Consider the following 22,226-nt stretch of genomic DNA (forward strand, 5'->3'; position numbering starts at 1 on the left):
ATACTAGTACACTGATATCCATATTATTCCCCAATGCAATCAAAAGTCAAGTTGACTTATGCCTAGTTCATTTTGAGTAAATTATTGGTTGTCATGTACATATTCTATTACATTTGTCTGTGCCTGCTGTTCATTAATCTTATGACAATGTTTTGTTGTCACATATCAGGCGTAACATGCAGAAAGTGCAGAAATGAAGTCCTTCCAGGAAGCAAATACAAAGTTAATTTGCATTCTGGCGTCATTAATTTGCACATGACTGGCGAACCATGTCATTGGATGCTAAACTCCCTACAGCTCATTCTAATCTGACGAAGTGAAAAATAAGGTTTCTTAACCAACCCTTGTTTCACTCATCGTCTTCTCGCAAGCTATACGAATTAGCATTAAATAAGAGTTGTACATAACGCAACGAGGGCAAATCAAAATAAAGCACACTAGCACGCCAACTCTGCCAGACAAGACATTGTGTCTGCCTCTCTGTCTTAGCAGCACGTCAAACTAAGCAGATAAAGACATACGTTTTGTTGCTCAAGGAGTTTTCCGATTCAGGAGATTGACAACTGCGAGGTTTGAGCTCTCTTCCGTGGCCATCGCAAAGGTTTCCTGTCCAAAACACTCAAAGCGAGCGTGATGGGGGACATTTACGGCGGAACGCTCACCTGGCTGGATGTGGTTTCCTATGTTTGCAGCCAACTGTGTACTCAACTTTAATTGATTTTGAGCGCTTTGTTTGCCACAGCCATCACATCATCATTAAGTTGAAAATGTTCGACGCCCTATATAGTTTTTGTGTCATCAGTGTTTTTGTGAACAAGCCACTTGAAATAACGGAAACTGTAAATTGTAACTTGCTTTACTTCTCAATAATTTTCTTAATATTTTAGGTCGAAATGATAATCATGAAATACCAATGATATTCCATGTTAGTAAATATCTAAAAAAGAAAGAAAGAAAAACAAAGGAAGGGAGTTCTCTCACGCAAACTGACTAAATATGAGCCATTCGGTGTACAAGCTAAAAGGACCTCGCAGGCGACGCCAAGGGTACGGTATTCCTTTTCTCATGACCACGTGATTTCCAATTGTCTTGCCATCTCTGATACACTGTCCGGCGTCTGTTGGAGTGCGGATGGGGCTCGGCCGGTTGACTTTCCATCGAATTGTGGGAGACGAATGCACGGGCCATGAGGAATATGAGATTCTTCTTGACTTCTTGAAACTAAGAGATTGGAGAATCGGAGAAGTATAAAAATGAATGATTAGGAGGAGGTGTGAAATTAGAAGTACATTAAAGAGAGACATATAGAAGAAAAGATAAACCAGCTGAACTAACACATGCGCGGACTGCAAAATGAGAATTGTGATCAACTCTCTTTAAAGGACAAGTTTACCTTCATATACATGGGATTTGAAAGAATGTAGCAAATATTGATAGGACACATCCGTGAAAGCTTGAGAAAAACTGAGTCTTTACATCTACCGGTGACTGCGGAGAAACTTAAGAAATTGACAACTTTTTGGACGGATTATCCGATTTTCCTTAAACTTTCACTGATGTGTTCTACTAGCATTCCTGCAATCATTACAAATCCACATGTATATAAAGGTGTACTTGTCCTTTCAAGCAATTCGTTCAAATTTGTTATCAATCCACGCATTTGTTACAAGAGGTAATGATTACATATGAAAAAGAAAAATACTTTCTTGATCCGACTAAGCAAAACAATACACCACTATAAGGTAATAATTCTAAAGTGAAAATTGACACTAATTCAGCCCACGTAATTCTGTTTGGGGTTTTGTTTTGTTTTGCGATTGTAACACCGCTTGGGTTATAAGCGTAAGTAGCTATGGTGCTAGAATGTTACATTAAAACAATGCCATGATTTTCTTTTTCACGGGACCCTTAAAATGTGATTGTGAAAATGTCCTCGAGACTTCCACACGCCTACACACACATCACACACGAAACGTGCAAATTTCCATAAATATCATCGCATTGAAGGGGTAAAAAGTATCATTTCCTGTCCATCCGAGAACATGTCTATACGAATCACAAACATCAATACCACTCGTTTAGTCGGAATTAGCCGTGGAAACGTCGGTACGTCTTTCTGCCACCTCGGGTATAATGTTAACTCTCTCGTAAAATCGTATTCTGAGGCATGCTTTTTTTAAACTCATACTGTACTGACATGCCTGAACAATGCAGTATTCTGGCTATTCTTCAAAGGAGAACTTTTTTTTTTCTTTCCTTTTTTTTTTCTTTTTTTTTTACCCCAATAACCAATCAGCCTTTTTTTTTACTTGTTTACTCTTTTCAATCTACTTCTGCCTGTTGATTATTTTGTCACGATGATTACAGTTACATCTTGAAATGATGGATAAATCTCAAAAGGGTTCTCACTGCATTATTGATCGATTCTCCCTGATTTTTCCCCCTCTTACGTCACATGCAGTGCCATACCAGCGAGTGAGGCGTCTTCAGCACACACGTGCCGGCGCGAGAAAGTCACGTGCCAGCTGTGTTAGCGTTTCACTTTCTCCCGGCGAGCCGAATTCGCTTTCAACGTAAAGAACAGTCTGTGTGTGTCTGTGTGCGTACGCAACATCCTGAGCGATGGGATGTTGCGAATGCAAACCGCGGGGATCGCATCACCCCGGTGTGGACAAGTCCCCCTCTTTAGAGGCCCCATTTCCTCCAGCGAACCTGGAGCTCCGAGAAGCTCGAGAGGAGAGCGACGGGCAGAAGGCGCCAAGCCGGGAAGAAGACTCGAAGTCACCAGCCAACCGTTCGGAGAGTGGACTTGGATTGCTCAATGGACACCTCCCATTAGCGACCATTGGAATACAGACGGACGACTGGCTGTCACAAAGCACGGAAGCTAATGGAGTCTCAGCGGTAAGCCTCTTCTTACGACTTTTTTTTTAATGTAGTGTATAACATAGTCTCCGATAGTGGCGGAAAAAAAAGATGAGCATGTTAACGTTGGTAGTGGTTCTAATGATGTTCATATTGACTACAACAGTGATAACTGTGACCATGACAGTAATTTTAGCAATATTATTTTGTGGTAACGATTAATGTTACAGATCACAAGGAAGTGTAATGTTCATTAAAGCCGATGGTGATATTAAAAGAATTATATTGATGTTAACCAATAAATAGTTATGACAAGGATAATTATATTCTTTTTTCATGGAAGAGCTCATGCATCCAATTCGAATTGATACAGAATGTGCTATAGTTAAAAGCAGGCGACGAAGTATTGCAGTAATACTGAAATTATCATTTCGACAACAAGCAGCACGACAAACGGCTGAAGATGATTCCATCTGATGGCGTGTATATCAATGAATAGCGAGTAAAACGTAAGCAAATCGTTTGTGCATTCTGTTATTGATAAGATATCACTGGTAGAAACTGACTCTTCTCCAAACGGGCTTAGCGAAGTGAAAGAAATGCACTTTATTCACAATATTTACCAAAAAAAAAAGAAGACATTGTTGCATCAGGTATGGCTGCTGATGTTTCGCTGCTTTGTCTCCAGGTGATGAAAACCAGATTCTTAATGTTCAATAACTCGAATTCTACACCTGCCAAAAATATCAAAATATCCATAACCTGATAGGTAAATCGATTCTGATACATCTTCAAACTATCAATCCTTGTGTTTGATAAAATATTTTGACTGTCCCCTAGCCGTGCTAGTTACTCTTTTGTGGAGCCAATTTCAAAATCCTTCCTTTCAATAAAACATTATATTGTAGGCCTACACGTATTTAATGTCAATATCATCGGGGCTCCTCCAACCCCTGTATAGACCAGATAATCTTTTTCAATAGTGCAAATTAATTCAAATTAATCGATTCAAATGATGTAGCTCAGTCGGGCCTTAATTCCCGATTCACACCTTCCCCGATCAAGCGGGTGCGTGCTTGCAGTCGACTATAGATGTGAGACTTGCTGGTTGTTTTGTTTTTACTGATTTTCTGTATCAAAACAGAAAATCCCTGTAGTCAGTTCAGGAAGGAACGCTGATGTACATCAAGACGTAAAATGATAGTTTACAATATTACGTGGATCTTACATTTTGAAAGAAAGGATGACATGTTTTGTTTTTGATTGTCATTAGACAGATGACAGTTTCCGATCACAGGAACGTTAAAATCTAAAATTTTACGTAAAATGTTTGAATTCATTTTTCCCTCTCTACTCGAAAGATTGAGCATTTTCACTGCTTCCTCCAATCCTTTCAGATTCCATTATTATGATACTATGACTAAATTTGCATCCAGTTATATATAGGCGAAGAATACATGGTAAAAAACGACAATTTATCTTTGGAATGGTTCAAAACTCTTTTTTTCTTTGTTCGTTTTGTAATGTGCATGTAGAAGCCTTAATACATCTCTTGAGTTAGTGCCAAATATGTTGATGTATTATGGACTGAAGAAAGAGAACGGATCAATACTTATGCGGGTTTAGAAATTACATTTACAACGGAAAATAGATTGTACGGTTTTATTGGTATCAGCAATTCGGTATCGAATTGTATTACTATGCTTATAAGAAAGAAGATTTATGACTGTAAACTAAGAAGAATAATACCTCGTTTTTATTTATGGAAAGATATAGCATTAGGGAATATCATAACAACGAAAATTTTATTGCAAGACGTAATCATAAGATGCAAGTGTTTCAAACGCTATTCGCGTTTATTTCCATCTTTGCACAGAGATAATGAAAAAGGGAAAATGAATTGTTACGAAATTTTCTTCAAAGACACGGCTTTAGCGCTGACCTATATTCATTTTCGACTATTATAGACTTTTCTTTGCTGCTGGCGTAATAACAAAATATGGCTTGAAGGGACAATGGTTGTTCCTGAGTTTAATTAATTTGCGGATGTGGCGAGGCCAGAATTTCTTTCCTGACTTTAGCGTCACCTGGTTATCTGTCTCCTTACACGAATCTCTTCTTGCTCCCAGTGATTGAGTCCAATTAGGCTTCTCAGCTCTCTATTGTAATCATACTGCTGTATTTTTGTACCACAAACGCAGTGCTTGGCTTTCGCCACGTAGAAAACGACAGAAATCCGCAAACAAAAGAACAAACAAACAAACAGTGCAGAAGACCAGAAATGTTATACGTTTTACTGCATGCGCTTGGAAATGTAAGATGTAGCAGCCAGAGTCTAAGGATACAACGTACCACGCACGACATTAATGTGGCAAAGATGAATGCAAATTTGGTTGCAATAAATCATGGTCGTATCAGTTCTGGGGCGACAATCTCAAAATGTTGTAGATATGACTTGAATTCTATACCTCCCATGGTCTAAAGAAAAATTGGATTCGAGCGACACCGATTTGCGCTTCGAAATGAGACCCAAATTTCCTATCCATTATAGATAATCATCTACGATTTTTTTTCCTGAAGCAATATTTTCCACTGATAAATATATCGATTTAACTATCTGTCTATCTATACCTATATCTATCCAAATACAGGGCATATATATATATATATATATATATATATATATATATATATATATGTCGAGAGAGAGAGAGAGAGAGACACACACACAGACAGACAGAAAGACAGACAGATAGATTATATTGGTGAGCGAAAAAGATTGCTTGAGACAAAAAAAAAATTGTGGATAGATAGATAGATGATAGAAAGATAGATATAGATAGATGGATAGATATATTCATACCTGAGCTCAATTGAGTTGACCTTCCCTTTCTGCATTCTGCACTTTCCCTGTATAGTGGTTCACACTGATCTTTATTCCTCACACCTCACATTGACTTTTTCCATTTCTTCACGCTTTGGCCCGTCATCTTCTTTTTTTTTTCCAGATTTACCATGAATTTCACACACTTCTGAACTTCTCGAATTTCCATCTTTCAGCTCATCATTCTCCCCTTTTTTCATTCTTTTCTAGGAAAATTACTTTCCAATTTTCGATGGTTTCTGTCGCTATACCGTTTCTCGTCTCGATTTGCAGTTTTTCCTCCAAGTGCACTTTATACCATTAGCCTCTCTTATTTTTTTTTCCTCCCAGTCATGTCGATTGTCGAGATAGGCGAGGCTCTAGCCGCCCTTTGTCACGTACGCTCAGGTAAAAAAAAAAAGAAAGAAAGGAGAAAATTGCACGAGATAGTGGCGAACGCTATGAACCCATATTGAATTTATTTGTCACTCTTAAGTTGAGTAAAGACAGGAAGTATAGAAAGGGATGGGGAGAAGAAAGAAATAACGAAAGAAATTCAGCGCACGTTACGTTGGATTTTTTTTGATAGCGTCTTTGACTACATAACTGGCACGAACTAGACGTACCACCAGTACAAGGCACCAACGTCAAATCGGCTGATGCATTTTTTTTTCTAATATCGTACAAGGACGATTCTTTCAACGTGGATGCACATGTTCATGTATAATATTATGTGTATGAGTGTATGTGTGTGAATGTGCGTGTGTGTATTCAAAAAGGAACGAATAGCATAAACTGCCTTTGTAATTGCTTTGATACACCATAGTGTATGTGACTCTCATGGGTGAGAGTTGCGAGTGTGTACGCTAAGACTGGCCGTTAATAAGAAGGTTATTCCTTAAAAGGTGGCTAAGAATCTAGAAAACCCTGTACAGAGAGTAAACGTCAGTATCACTTTATAGGAGGAACTGAGCTGTTCCAGATTTAATGCAATGTTATGTCAACAATGCCAAAAAAAGAAAAAAGAAAGAAACTAACTGAAAGATGTGTGTGGCGCCGTCGTGTTTATCAAACGGTGGGTCTTAATAGCATGCCTTTTAACGAAGACGACACAGTATGCGTCGTATAATTTCCGCTTCGATTATTTTCCTAGCATGTTTTCCACCAATCCGATATTCCGACACGTATCGAAGGCCATTCCATTGACCTAATACTATTAGCGGCATATCTGCCACTGGAGGCATATCAATATTACTAGGGCAGTCCTGTTTATGAACAAAAGAAAGAAAAATGTAAAAGAGATCCAGCACAATACATGAAGGTGTCAGGTGGTAGATTTTGCATACTTTTGTTGAATGGACAGTTCTCTTTCGACTCTTAAGCATGCTATAATCCATTTAAAGGAATCCTCTTTACGAGAATAAAGGGACTTCTTCATGCCAGATTCATTGGATTCGCGCTCGGATTATACAAATGATGTCACTCACGCTTGGTGTTATCAATTTCGTTGTCTGCGGGATTATTTACATTTGTGTTTTCCTTTGTTTTTGGTTTGTTTTGTTTTTTGGTTTATGTATAAGGCATTGCTCTAGTGCTCTAGAGTTGCGTTTCAATTCTGTCGACAATAAAATTCCTAATACTTTCAAGAAGGGTGTAGGTATCGTTTGGGGAGATTGTACTGTACTGCTTTGAACTTGGAATGACAGAATCCGCATTAGGTGCGAATCTATTTCCTTTTGGTACCGAGGAATATATAAATCAGACCTATGAATCCAAGCGTAAGATATGCTTGAAAGCAATAATAGAAATGAAAGTGATGTTGGAGAAATACTACTTTGCAGGGACTGAAGTTTGCATTTTGTAACTGTTATGCCCTTGAATTGCAATTTAATATTTGCCATATTGATTCCACCGATTTATGGTCGTTAACCCTTTACTAGAGGAAACCGGATGAACCATTCCTTAAGTCAGCAAGAAATTACACAAATCACAGGAGCGATGATGAACGTGAGTTCTGCTTGCCTTCCTCCTCGTGTCACGTGTTTACGAGGTATATGTTTTGACGTCGACTTGGGTAATCATACAATCAAAAGAACCTATTGAAACGACTAGGCAACAGAAGTATCCAGGGTTGGCTAACCTGGCACAAGTCAGACAGTTATGATTATCATTACAGTGTTGTTATTATCATTGTTATCATTATTTTCATTATCATTATTATTGTTGTCATTTTTATCACTATTATGATGATATAGTTATCATTTGTAAGGAACACAGGGACAGATCATTGCACTTTCAGATGAGATGCGGTGACGGCGACACCCACCGCCTTTGAATGCTTCCGAATGATTCTGCGCTGAAACGTTAGATGAACCATTTAGTCAGCATAGACATTGCATTATGGCTCTCACTCTCTCCACATCCTAAGAAGAAGAAGAAACGCACACCAACAAAACGATCTACTGCTCTCTAAATCTGTGGGTGGAGCCTGATGATATAATAACTCGGGCAAATATCTCTCATAGTATGTTTATGCAACGAACCAGGAAGGAATTGTGAGAGTGCTATAATAATATAGGTTCAGTCACACATAGAGCGATTCAAATCAGTTGGCTGGAAGCAGTTTGGGCAAAAAAAAAAATGTGTATTTCTCACACGTTTTGACACTCTCACACCTGATTTGACAGAAGGCCAATGTCACGGGGCTAAATAGCAAAAGTTCGCCGACGCCATATGGCATATTCCTCAAACAATGCAGAATGATATCTACCACTGTCATTCTTTCGATATCATGAGTGTGTGTGTGTGTGTGTGTGTGTGTGTGTGTGTGCGTGCGTGTGTATTTGCGTGTGTGTATGTGTGAGGGATGGAGAGTGCACGTGCAGAAAAAAAATATTGATTTTCCATTGTGGTATATATCAATAACCATGCACAAAACATTGCATTCCGCAAGTAGTTTGGTTTATTGAAGCAGCGAAACATTATTGTTGCATTAACAGGTGATTGCTTTCAAGTTGTTTTTAGAATTATTTTCACAACACAGTTTGCAATTTCTGCCATTTCATTATTATAAAAGGCGTTTTGACTATCTTGAAATCCGTTGTTTTATGTGGTTGTTATCTAAAGAGATACCGCAGACTTTTTATTCGGACAAACTCTTGTGTATTTCTCAGGAGCCTAGTTCCTATTTGATATCATCTTCCCTTGCTGTAGATGAAAACATGGCACATGCGGTTCTAGGGCAGTAACCTCATGGACAATTACCCCAGACCCTTCCCCTGACCCTAACCCTAAACCTAATCCTGAACTTAATCCTAACCATAACTCAAACTCTTACCCTAAAGCTAACCCTAAATCTAACCCTAATTTCTACTCTAACATTATCACTAACCAGCATTCAGCCGGGGGTAATTGTCCTAGGGGGATAATTGCTCTGATACGGGAACATGCAATTATATTGATCAATTTCAAATCAACCGAATAACAGCTAATAAGATGGTGAATATTGTCACAGGACGTTTCTGGTAACAAGAATATATAAATATCTTTTCCTGATATTCGATTTGGTAGTAAAGTAGTAGCCGCCGCCGGTGCCGTGTAGTCTTGTTTCACCTGAATAACGTAGTATGGGAGTGAAAACCACAGGGGGTGAGACGGACCAACACCTAAAGAGCAAATAGCACGACTTACTCTGTTTTGGGAAGCCTTGCTGAATGAGTGGGTTCACAGAGAAAACGAGGACTTTAACACAAGTTTGTTGACTCTCTGGATTAAGATTTCACTCGTACTTTACAACCGAAGGAAGAGGGGTTGGATGCAAGTTTAGTTTATGACAAAAACTCATTTGAGCGTGGATTGAAAAGCAATGGCATGACACGTTGTGTTGACGTTGTCGATGAGTTTGCCAAGGTCTTGTTGAGATTACTTACACGACAACAATTTTGGAGTGTTCTACAAGTAGCAGCATGTTTCCATTGCACGGATAGACTAGCTATGCTTGACACAAAGCGCCCAAAGCCGCGTGAAATCAACTGTTAGCAATCTCCACTATTTTTTTTTTTACCATTTTCTCTTTTCTCTCTCTGTCGCTCTCTCTTTCTCTGTCCTGCCTGTTTTCACATGTTGATTTCGTATTTGTGTACTTGGTGAAATCACGCGCATTCAATTGATTTGAAAGCTGCGATAAAGCCGGTGAAAGGTGCAGATTTATTTGTGTGTAATGGAACAGTATTCAGAAATGAGATCTTAAAAAAAAGAGGCAAGATGTATCCATACATATCTATGAAATGACGACAGTGCATACATGGATAGCGTGCTTTATCGTATTCTATTTCCCCGCCTAAATGCAGCACTGCTATCATATAGGATATATAGAAATATTGTTGATAATGGTATTCTATATACTATATTTAGGGAGGGGTGAGATAGATAGATAGATAGATACATAGATAGATAGATAGATAGATATATAGATAGATACATAGATAGATAGATAGATAGATAGATAGAGAGAGAGAGAGAGAGAGAGAGAGAGAGAGACAAACGTGTTTTTCTCATTTTTTTTAGTTGCTCATGAATGATGTCAACTGTTTTACTTACGTTTTCTATTCCAGAAAATGCCTCTATTGAATGGTTCTTCCCATCTCGCCGTGGATGGCTCGCAGGACATGAGGGAGGAGGGATTAACCAATCTCGGCTTTCAAGGATCCAGCATCTCTCTGGATCGTCGTCCTGACACAGACGGACACGACCACGATAAGACCGACGCAGCCGAAGATGAGTCGGTGAAGGCGTTCGTCATGTTTGACGAGGAGCGCCGAGAACTCGTCCGGAAATCCTGGAAGAGACTCGAAGAGGACTGCGAGCAGTACGGAGCGATGATGTTCGCCAAGTAAGACATCGTCATCCTCGTCATCAACACCCTCATCGTATAGTGAATTTTAGACCGTCTATATGGCACACCCTTTCTATGGAAAGAAGAAATTGACATACACTTTAAAAAATATCTCGGTATTAAGAGGAACATGTGTACGACTCTTTGATCTCTTATAAATCCAAATATATATATTTTTTAATTATTTACTGAACCATCATGATTCAGCAATGAAACATGATGACTGATGGTATGATGCGACGTTTGACATTAATTGTAGAATCCATCATTACACTTTTCACGCTACAGCTACCCCATTCATTACCACAAGGTTATGCTTTTAATTCCTCAGTTATCATTTGTATAATGACAGAGAATCTCTTTGTGCAGTGCAGCTCTGTTCAGAAAACAATTGGCTTTTAAGATCATTGGTAGCGTCGAGACAAATTTGTGCGCAATATAAGAAAAAAGATACAGTTACCATAAAAGTTCAGAATTCCTGAACATGACTTTGTGCAGTGGTTTAAAAGTATTAGTGAGACAATGACAACAACCGATGAAAGCCACCCGCAACGAGTCAAGAGATGAGATATTTCTGTCAGCAGCTATTAGCAAAGAACCACTAGTGTGGTTGAGAAGCAACCAAGTTTACGATAAAACTCGAAAAATCAAGAAAAAGTTTGCTCTCGCCGACAGATTTATCAGTTTGAATTGTTTCTCATAAAGCAACCATCCAAGTCGTACAAGCGTAAAACTGTTTTTATCTATTTCTCTGTTTCTTTTCTTTCTGCAATCGAAAGGAATTCACCGTGCCGTAAATTTCACAGTCCATAAACCTTTTGACAGTTCTTTACCCCTGGGCCATGCATGCTACCTCAAAGTGTGATGCGTCATAGTATTCGTAAAAGGTTTTGCCACAATTCCTTAACTTACGGGGATTTATAATACCTGAAATCTTCTGGACTGCCTGAGGCAAGAGGAGAGATTAAACAAGCGAATGTGCCCTATATGTGATACTTTGGAATAGATAAACTGCGCTAATACGTTGAGAATACCTCTCTATGACCCCTTCGTATCAAGCAAGCACGCGTCCTCTGTGTCATTATCATGACTTCTAGTTAAAGGGATTATGCAATTAATAACATGCATGTTTACTTGTATTGATTCACCCTCAACTCTAACTCAATATGTGGCAGAATGTAGCAGAATGAATATCTAAATACGTAGACTTTTCTGCTATTTTGCTTCAGATAACTCGAATACACCCATAAAAAACACCTTCCAAACCCTGATTCTGTCAGTGACATCGTCTGCCGATCATTGCTAAAGTACTAACATGATTAACGAAAGACATTGAACTGAAATTGAAATGAAATCGATTATTGCTAAAGTGTTAACATGATTAACAAAAGACATTGGAATGCAGCTTTCCCTATACTGAACTTAAGTTCCATGTCTCCATGTTACTACAATATGATTAACCAAATACATTGCTTGGAAACATGTAAGTTATGATCAGTCTAGGGAAAGGTGCATTCCAATGTCTTTGTGAATCTTAACAGTACTTTAGCAATGGTTGATAGATTATGTAGTCATTGACAGAATCTTGGTCTGGAAGGTTTATTCGTTTGTGTTCTGGCACATTCAAGTAATCTGAAGAAAAACAGTAGAAATTATGTTAGAATATGTAAGACATATACTAAGTATTTTGATATTCTTTCGGCCACAAAAGTGATGATCAGGGTATTATGAATCAATATGATGTCCTCAAGGTGGACTCTCATGTTCTAAAGGCAGATAGGGCAACAAATCCAGAATAATTGCCCGGGTGTAACAATCCGGGGGAGGACGGGTTCTTTTTATACAATAATCATTCTCTGCATTATACACAGGTTGACAATTGACCACCCCGACATTGGTAAGCTGTTTCCTTTTGGCGGGAAGCAGCTGACCTACGCTCAGCTCTTGGCGGATCCAAGTCTCCGCGCTCACGGGAAGCGAGTCATGGAGACCATCGGGTCCGTTCTGGAAGATCTTGAGGACATGGAGCTCGTCATGGCGATTCTCACAGACCTCGGGCGGAGGCATAACGGCTACAAGGCGAAAAAGACGCATATCAGAGTAAGCGTGACAAGTTCATTCCCATGTGTGTATATGCGATTTTTATGTTTGTCTGTGTAAGCATGTGCTGTGATTAAGTTCAGTGGATTTCTTGATCTTCAGGTATAGGCCTACCAGTCAGTAATCAACGTGTATGTGGCAGAAATCTTGATACCGGTTTCACGCTCATGCGAGTTAAAGATCCCGCTTCGTTTATTCATTGCAAAGAGCAGGGTGTTTAACTTGGTGAAGTGGTCCCGTTTCGTATCCAACTGGACCCTGTGGAAGACCAGCTAGTGTAGCTTAATATGGGCTATCCAGCTATCTTCCCTGATCGAAAATGAAACAAACAAACGCTACATAATGTTTCCTGCTTCGTACACTCTGATTTTTTAAGAAGACATGCATCAAATCAACGTGAAAGGACCTATGGACGCTCGCAATTATGCGTGTGTGAGTGTGTGGTTGTGTGTGTGTGTGTGTGTGTGTGTGTGTGTGTGTGTGTGTGTTGAAACCATTGGAAAGGAATAGAAAAACTGAGGAAAGTTTGATGAAAAGCCTTTACAGAATGTTCAGTACTAGTGGCATAAGGATGACCAGTATCTTAACCCTTTGTGTGAATCGTATGCCGATTGACACAGAAGATCGTATCAAATTGCACGTACTGTCAAAAGTCCATGGCACAGAAGGCGTTAATGGTCATGGTATGTATTGAGCCCGCCGGACACTATCCGATCAGATCGGTCGCACAACTCCAGGGGCATACGACTCGACACCGCTCACTATACAATCAGACTACACAACTTGGCTTTATACGACCTTTCTGACTTCAGTGCATCCATACCAAAGAGTGTAGAAGTGTGCGCTTGCATTTTACTGTATCGTGATTGCCTGACAGCCCACGAAAATTGGAAATTCAACATGTCAAATTTATACGACTGGCACTAAGACCCAGTCGTATGACTGGAAACTTGCAAGACTGGTGACGTCACACTTTTGGTCTTAAGGTCGTACGACTGGTCGGATCGTATAGTGTGCGGCGGGCTTAAAAGACCCAGTCGTACGACTGGAAACTGGCACGACTGGTGACGTCACACTTCCGGTCTGATCGTGCCAAGGAGTTACCAGTAACTCCTTGATCGTACAGTGTGCGGCAGGCTATACATTGTGTCACTCTCTATGGTCTTCCCAGGCAGTCGGGGAAGCCCTGATGCACGTTCTACAGGAGGGACTCGGCGCCGAGTTCACGGCTGAAGTGAAGGCGGCATGGGTAGTCATTTACGACATCGTATCAGACACGATGTCAGCAAGTCTCTCTGAAGGACCAATGTCGGAACGACATCGAGAACTGGTGCAAAAAACTTGGAGTGTCCTGGCCCTCGACCCCGAACAACACGGAGCAGTATTGTTTGCAAAGTAAGGGACACCAAAAGAAAAAAAAAAGAAATAAAAAAAGTATGGGACGACAATCATGAATCATGCTGCATGATTCATCTGATTTATTGTCAAAAGAATATCGAGTTTGCGTCGGAGCAGTCAATTAAAAGTCTTCCAGATACATAGAATTACAAGTACAATGTATCACATCACATGATTCAATTCGAGATTACGTGATTATGTCATTGCTAGTATGTAATTTGGATTATTGTTGTAAGCCAATTTGACTACTTTATATATCCCAGTCATTCTTAAAACATTTCTAAACTACCTGGTGGCAAATGAATCATTTTGTTAGCAAAATGGTAGCTAAAGACAAATTTCAAGAGAGACTCTTCAATCATTTACTATAATCTATTAATGAACCAGCACTGCATGAGTGAACCAACTGCAGGATATAAAAATGATAATTTCCGTAAGAGTTTTTCATTTGATAACAATGCTCTAATAGCCAATGATAAAATACTGACAACGCTGACAGTGATGGTAACGCATTAGGACATTGATCACAATGATCTAGTCATAATGCATGTGATAATGTCTCCACCATGTCGTTTTAAACAAAGTGTATCCGACAAAAATGTTAGAAGATATTCGAAAAAAAAATGGCCGTCTCTGGTGACATGACTCCAGGCTGGTGAACGACCATCCCAAAGTGGGCAAGCTCTTCCCGTTCGGCGGTAGGAAGCTCTCCTACAGCCAGCTCCTCCGAGACAGGGATCTCCGCTCTCATGGGCGCCGGGTGATGGAGACGGTTGGACAGGCAGTGGTCAGTCTCGGCGATCTGGACATACTCGTACCGACCGTCAGAGATCTAGGCCGGAGGCACGTCGGCTATGGGGTGACGAAACAGCATTTCGCGGTAAATACAAAAAGAACAGATCTAAAAGCAGCATGGGGCCATTTCTTTTTAACACCATTATGATCATGCAGCCTTGGTCGGTGATTCGAGAACGCTGATTAAAAACTGAGTAGGTTCATTTCGTTACTTCAACTTGACGCACAGTGTACAAAGACGAATTATTAGTAAGCTTGTGAATGACACAGATAGGATCGACAATTACACTGATACGAAATATCTTGTGACTAACATCAGAAAGTATCTTGTGACTAACATCAGAAAGTATAAGATATTTTGTATTTTTGTGCTATTTGTTAAGAACTAACTTGGTAGTGTCAAACATACCTGATTTCAAGTAATGTTTAATCAGCAGTATTTAAACGTTTTATTTGTTCTCCTCGAAGCCCGTTGGCAGCGCCCTTATGTACGCCATTCGTGAGGGCCTCGGAGGATCCTTCAGTGACGAGGTCAAGAACGCCTGGTTGGCGGTCTGGAGCCTCGTGGTCGACACCATGTCTGACGTGCTGCCGGACGAGCAGGAAGGGCCGCTATCGACGACGCACAAAGATCTGGTGCAGGAGACGTGGAAAACTCTCTCGAAAGACCCAGAGAAACACGGCGCTGCGATGTTTGCCAAGTACATTTCATTTCATGGACGGCGGAGGGTTTTCAAAAGTGTGTGTGTGTGGGGGGGGGGGCACTTCTGGGTTTCATGAGCTAACAAGCACAAAAAAAGGGTCTCTAGCGCAAGAACATAACCTTACCGCGCTCACACTTCAAGATCTCTATCTATTTGTTTTTAGTGCCACTTACGTACTTCCGTGTTAAAAAAAAGTGTTGGGGAGGGGGGCCAAAGTGATTACACCTTATGTATTCCTTTGTATGATGCACAAAAAGTGGGGGCCCCTCCGCCGGCCATGCATTTAACATAGAATGTTTATTGTGCATCACCGCTCAAGTCATGTTACCCAACGTACAACGTCTGAGATGATTTAATGATTTACACTTACACTCACGATAACTGTACACTCGTGATTATGGAACTGTCCTATGACTAGTGCGGAAAAGAAAGAAGAAGATTCGAGTAAAGACGTGTCTACTGTTTTCATCTTCACATATGTACACGACCATAACACGGATTACGCAAATCACATACCATATTGTGTCTAAGACTGATTATTCAGCGCATCTAAAAGCTCACCACAAGTGTTGAAATGTTTTCTGGAGGTTTCTGCACAGTACAGGAAGCATTGGGAGAAATGAGGGATAAGTGCTTCGCAATTTTTCACATGGCGATATTTGTGGGATGACTCTGAGGACAAATATCTAATTAATTTTTGTTTGCGACGTAAGTTCCGACAGCTGATGAGTGAATCTTTAACAAAAGAGTCAATCTTCAAGTCAACACCTCTGACATGCGCAGAATAATTTACTCGTAAAAATGGGCAATCTTCATCCGTTGGCAAGACCGAAAACAGGAAAAGAATCAAATAAGGAAGTACAAAAGCTTCGCCACTCCCGTTAGAATCATAGTATTTCATTGATACTCAAGGTTCAAGACAATCTCACACTTTCAATGATATCGAAAAGTTTGTCTTCTAGGTAGAAAATATCGTGAAATAGCGAGTAGTCAGAGTTGATTTAAATGTTAAAAGTCTTCTTTTATGAATTCACTCCTCATGACATTCATATTAAAATCGCAGTCATTACTTCTATTTCAAAATAGGCATTTTATATCATGTCTTCTAACGTTAGGCTCACAACGAGTCATCCATCCATTGGAAAGCTGTTTAATTTTGGCGGGCAAAACTTGACGTACGATCAGTTACTACGTCACAAGGACGTCAAGGCGCACGGGAAACGAGTGATGGAGACAGTCGGTCAGGCGGTGAATGGCTTGGACGACCTGGATCTACTCGTGCCGATCCTACAAGATCTAGCGCGACGACACGTGGGCTACAACGTGAAGAGGGAACACTTCATTGTACGTCAAGTTGAGAACGACAAATATCTTTGTTAAGAATGGCATAAAAATAGATAATAGAAAGAAAAATAAACAAGAGTGATATTTAAAAAAAAAATACATCCAGCTCCGATCAGGCATGTGGAAACAAGTATCGTAAATTTGTAGTCAATGTGCCGTTGTTTGCCACGTTCAATTCTGCTCACGACTGCGTAATGATCGAGAAATGGCAGCATAACTTGATTATTTCGAGTTGCGCACTCGCTGGGTCACGCAGAAATCCAAATGTCGGTCTCAAAACTCCTATCTACATCGATTATAATTCCATTTTCGTTTGCTGGAGGAGCCACCGAGGGTACATGTAATCTAGAAAGCGTTGAAGAGTGAAATTAGATCAGCAAATTTCCACCGTATTTCAACATGCTTGATACCAAGGAGATTCAAATTCATAGAACAGATGTATGAAGCAGTCAAGACAGACGTTCAAGAAGGCCTCGGATATTTTGTTATCTATATATAAATGTTTTTATTGGCATAATCTTGAGACAGTTTTCTCCATATTAAACACACAAACACAAACACACACACTCAAACACACATACACACCAGAAAATTAAAAAAAGAAACAGTCAAGGAAGATGAAACAAATAGGTGACACACGTACTTGTTTTCAGTATCCATTGTACCGCCACCAACGTGCATGGCCAATCTGCTGTTTGGGGATGTGTTACAATTGATTTTACTTCACTCATGGAACAATAGTTTTTTACATCGGTATATCAATAAGTTGACTTTCGGGGTAAATGATTGGATATCATAATTGTTATAACACTCGTGTTGAAGAAGATTAAGTTGATTTTGTTGCTGAAATTGAAATCAAGGAAACATGTAAAGAGGAATATTCTGGAGAAGATCATCTCTACCATTCCTTTTGCCGTGATGATGATCCCTTACCCCAAGTGTCGCTTCAAAACTTTACAATATGAAATATTTTGTTTTTACATCAGAAAAAATGCAGAAGTAACATGGGATATTTTTTTATTTTAATGGGAGAAAATATGAATCGTTATGAGTCATTATACACCTGTGTTTAACATTCAGATGATTGGTATATACTAATTATTGGTTGCAGTTGCACATTTTCATACTTGATTGTCTCTGATTTCACTGCTTATCTCTCTGCAGCCAGTTGGTGAAGCACTGATGCACGCCATTGAGAAAGGTCTCGGACCATCTTTTTCGCCGGAAGTGCAAGAAGCGTGGTCGGCAGTCTTCAAGATCGTGGTAGACACCATGTCAGTCCTGTTGCCGGAAGGACCTATCACAGCGAAGGTGAAGCAGCTGGTGCAGGCTTCCTGGTCGACACTCGGCTCCGATCTCGAGGGACACGGTGCCGTCATGTTTTCCAAGTGAGAGACTTGACTAATGCAGTCTGATAGGGTCTGATCTGGTTAGAACTGGTTTGAGGTGGTTTGTTGGTGGTTTCCACTGGATTGCTCTATGTTTATTTCATTTGAATCAATTTAGCTCGGATCCGTTTGATTTTTGCCTGATTTGAAATGGTCGAAACTAATTTGGGTTTAATAGCTTGGATTGATATTAGATTGTCGCTGTTTGGATCTGTAGTTACAAATTATGGCATCGGCTTTTACCATGTATAAAAGATTATGATGATACGATGAGTCTTGGGAAGATCTCTTTCATCCTGCAAATGTCCATCAATCTATGTCAGTTAAGAAGAACAACTCGTGGTTATAAATTTCTTATTCAAATTATGTCCCCTGCAATACATCTGTACGTATGACACTGATTTGTCCCCCTATATCGTACTACCCAGATTATTGATTGACAATCCCCAAATCGGAAGGCTCTTCCCGTTCGGCCGAAAGAATCTGAGTCGTGACGAACTCCTCGTCAACCCAGATCTACGGGCTCACGGCAAGCGAATCATGGATACGGTGGGCGTGGCAGTGTCGGGGCTGGATGACCTCGAGCTCCTGGTACCGATCCTGCAGGATCTTGGTAGGCGCCACGTCGGGTATGGCGTCACGAAGAGATACTTTAAGGTGAGTGGGCGAAAGGATTTCCAATCGTCACAAAGAATGTTTCATTCTTGCTCTCATCCGTATGATTTGAAAAGTTTGAAGACTTCATCTGAGAGACCAGTTTACTGACATTTACACGGTTCATGCATAGATCTAGAGCTAAGGATGTTCTTAACAACCAGAAATCTTAATGGAGTCTTGCTCGACACTCGTAGCAGCATCCAATCATGCCTGCGAAGTGGATTCCAATGACAACAGTTTTGCTGTTGTAAATCGTGAATATCCTTTCACACTGATTGAGGGAAAAGAGAATATATCAATGACTATGTTTTGTTGTGGCTGTTATTGTTGTTATTGTTGTTGAATTGTTGTTGAAAACAAGATCCCCAATGCTTTTAGCATTTTCCAGCCACGTTGATTCACACTCACAGCTGCTGCCATGGCAACAGCCAGTTTGCTTTCATGTTGTGTGCTTGTTTCTATAAATAATATGGCCTTTGTTAGTGATGAAGTTAGTGCCATTCAATTTCTGTAAGTAATTACTGCTACAGGGGCCTTCCGTTCTACAGCAGCCAGCACGCTATTTCGGTACTGGTGGGCGTTTTATGTTTATGTCATTTGTGTCTAAACCGTTACATGGAGAGAACTCTGAGTAATGAGAAGTGATTTTCTGACGAGATTTTGCTGCTTTGTCTCTGAAACGATTGGAAAAATGCATTTCACAGGAGTTGCTCGAGGCAGCTATCCAGGATTTCCATCATGTAATCATTGTCCTCTTGTTACGTCAATGTACCGACCGGAAAAAGAGAGATTAGGAAAAATGGGTAGAGTTCATATTTTGTAAAATATGCCTGCGTTGGAAAGTGAAATGATGGTGCATTATATGCATTATGCATGTTAAGCACCTAGTATGTTTATATCTCTCTTATATGAGGACAGCATCCTTCGAGAGCTCTACGATGTGCGAATGCATGAAATGTCGAAGAGCAATAAACGAGACTTTCGTGTTTGCATCCCATTGCTTTACTATAGACTCAAGTTCCCCACAAAACTCGAAGCATTCCATTCAACTGAATATGTCGAGGTCTGCTATATAAGGCATACTCTATCAATCATGCTTTTACATAGAAATAATGCACACTCTAGTTTGTCCAATTATTTTTCTTTAGTTGCATGATGACAATTTCTCGCTTTGCTTTAATAAATATATTAAGTGGAGTTCACGCATGATAAATGGCAGTAATGTTGTTAATATTGGGGTTATGAAAATTAGTGATAATACTAAATATCGTGTAGAATTCTGGACAGCTTATAGCATATTTTTGTCAATTTTAGTTCAAAGTATTGCTAGACACATACTTGTATTGGATGCTATTCAGTATAAGACTATCGAGAGTTTAAGTCTGAGATCAAGACGTACCCATTATACATTTATCATGTTTATAGATATTCGATTTCCTCAGTCGTGGTGAACACTCTCAGCCTATAAACGCATCTGCATTTCAAACGAGTCTTCTTTAGATGGATTTCTGGTTGCGGAATGCAAAACAAGTTTTTATGAGCCGTAAACGCCAGAATGTGTTTACTGCTGCGTCGCTTCTGTTTGTCATTCTATTCATGTTTTATGTGGGAGACAAAACGCAGGAGTGGAAGAAGATATACATTCACGATCATTTTGTGTGTTTGTGTGTGCTGTAAACGTCAAGTAGAATTCCGGTTCGACATTAATATGTCTAAACATAAGCAGACAACAAGAAACATTGACGTACGACATTGCAACACATTTTAGGTTGTTTTTTAACGTGTTTAGTGTCACGCGAGTGTGGTGATTATCCGTTTTCCTCTGAAACATCAACATTGGTTGATGGGTGATTTAGTGATGCCCCAGCAAGGCTTTCTGCTGTGGTCGTCTGTATTTTGACCAGGTATTGCGCGCGCGCTCTCCTGAGCAGGTTCGTTTCTAAGCATTGTCACAGCAGGGAGTTATCAGACATAACTCCTTGGTCACAGAACCATTCCTCATGGGAAAAGGGTCCACGTATGGCTCTACTGGTAATTACATTCAACGAAAAAACGGGTGAATTATTGTGGTATCAACAAATAACTTCTCCGCTTTGCCATAATTGGCCATAGTGTGTAGAAGTGTAAAACATGTCACGTTTAAGCAATCAGATGAGATATGAGGCATTCTAAAGGAAATCTCAACAAAATAATGTTTAGATTTCTCGAAATTTCGAAATTTCGACGAGGTGTGTGTGTGTGTGTGGGGGGGTGTACTGTTATCAAAATCTTTTTCTTCTACCATGGGCATACTACATTTAAAAGGATGTTGCATAAACTTTATTCAAGAGATGTGGTTTATTGGACAAGACGCTTCAGCAAGAGGTTTTGTCTTCGAATTCTGAATTCTGTTTAAAAATTGTGCCCCTCTTAACCTTTGTTTATTAATTAGTATTTGCAAATGGTGGCACATTAATAATGCCAAGGCCCTAATGGAGACTAGTACCCATGTTGAAGGACCTTCTCTGCATAGATAAGACAATGTCGTTTATCATTGTTGTTGTAGTTGTTATGGTGATGATGATGATGATGATGAGTCTGATGATTATAATTCTCATTGTTGTTGTTATCATTATTATTATTATTATTATTATTATTATCATATTTTGAGCTACCATTATTATTCAATTCTGATTACTAACATCATCATTATCAATATCATTACTGGTACCGATACTGTTATCATCATTATCGTTTGTGTTAATTTCCTTATCGTCGGTATTGCCATCAATAACATTTCTCATTTGCAGCCAGTTGGGGAAGCGCTGATGTACGCTATCAAGCAAGGGCTGGGCAGTCAGTTCACGGCAGAGCTTGAGATGGCCTGGCTGTCCGTGTTCAAGGTAGTCACAGATACAATGTCTGAGTTTCTGCCAGACGGCCGGCTGACGAAAGAGCAAAAGAATCTGGTCAAAGAGTCCTGGAGGGCCGTATCTCCGGAGATGAGCAGACATGGGGCCGTTCTCTTTGCAACGTAAGTCTGGGCTCGTCGCTAACCCTCTCCGGGTCACAATCTCAAAATGGTTCCATGACATTTGCTCCTGCGACAACTTGCTCCCATGCAATATCTGCATGCTAAGCCAAACACTGCCAAACGTGAATTCTACCCGCAAACATAACCCGAATCCTAATCCTAATCCTTACATCATAACTAAAACTAACCCCAGCGCAAAATTTGC

At 39.9% G+C, this 22,226-nt stretch overlaps 1 pseudogene; it reads left to right on the plus strand.

Moving 5' to 3' along the window:
* The first annotated feature begins 2,622 nt into the window (after positions 1–2,622).
* Positions 2,623–22,226, plus strand: part of LOC139737919 (uncharacterized) — a 42,825-nt pseudogene continuing 23,221 nt past the window's right edge.

The sequence above is a fragment of the Diadema antillarum genome, unplaced genomic scaffold, assembly GCF_040938485.1.
Source record: "Diadema antillarum isolate AM-2024a unplaced genomic scaffold, OU_Dant_1.0 seq00000715_RagTag, whole genome shotgun sequence".
Classification (NCBI taxonomy): Eukaryota; Metazoa; Echinodermata; class Echinoidea; order Diadematoida; family Diadematidae; genus Diadema; species Diadema antillarum.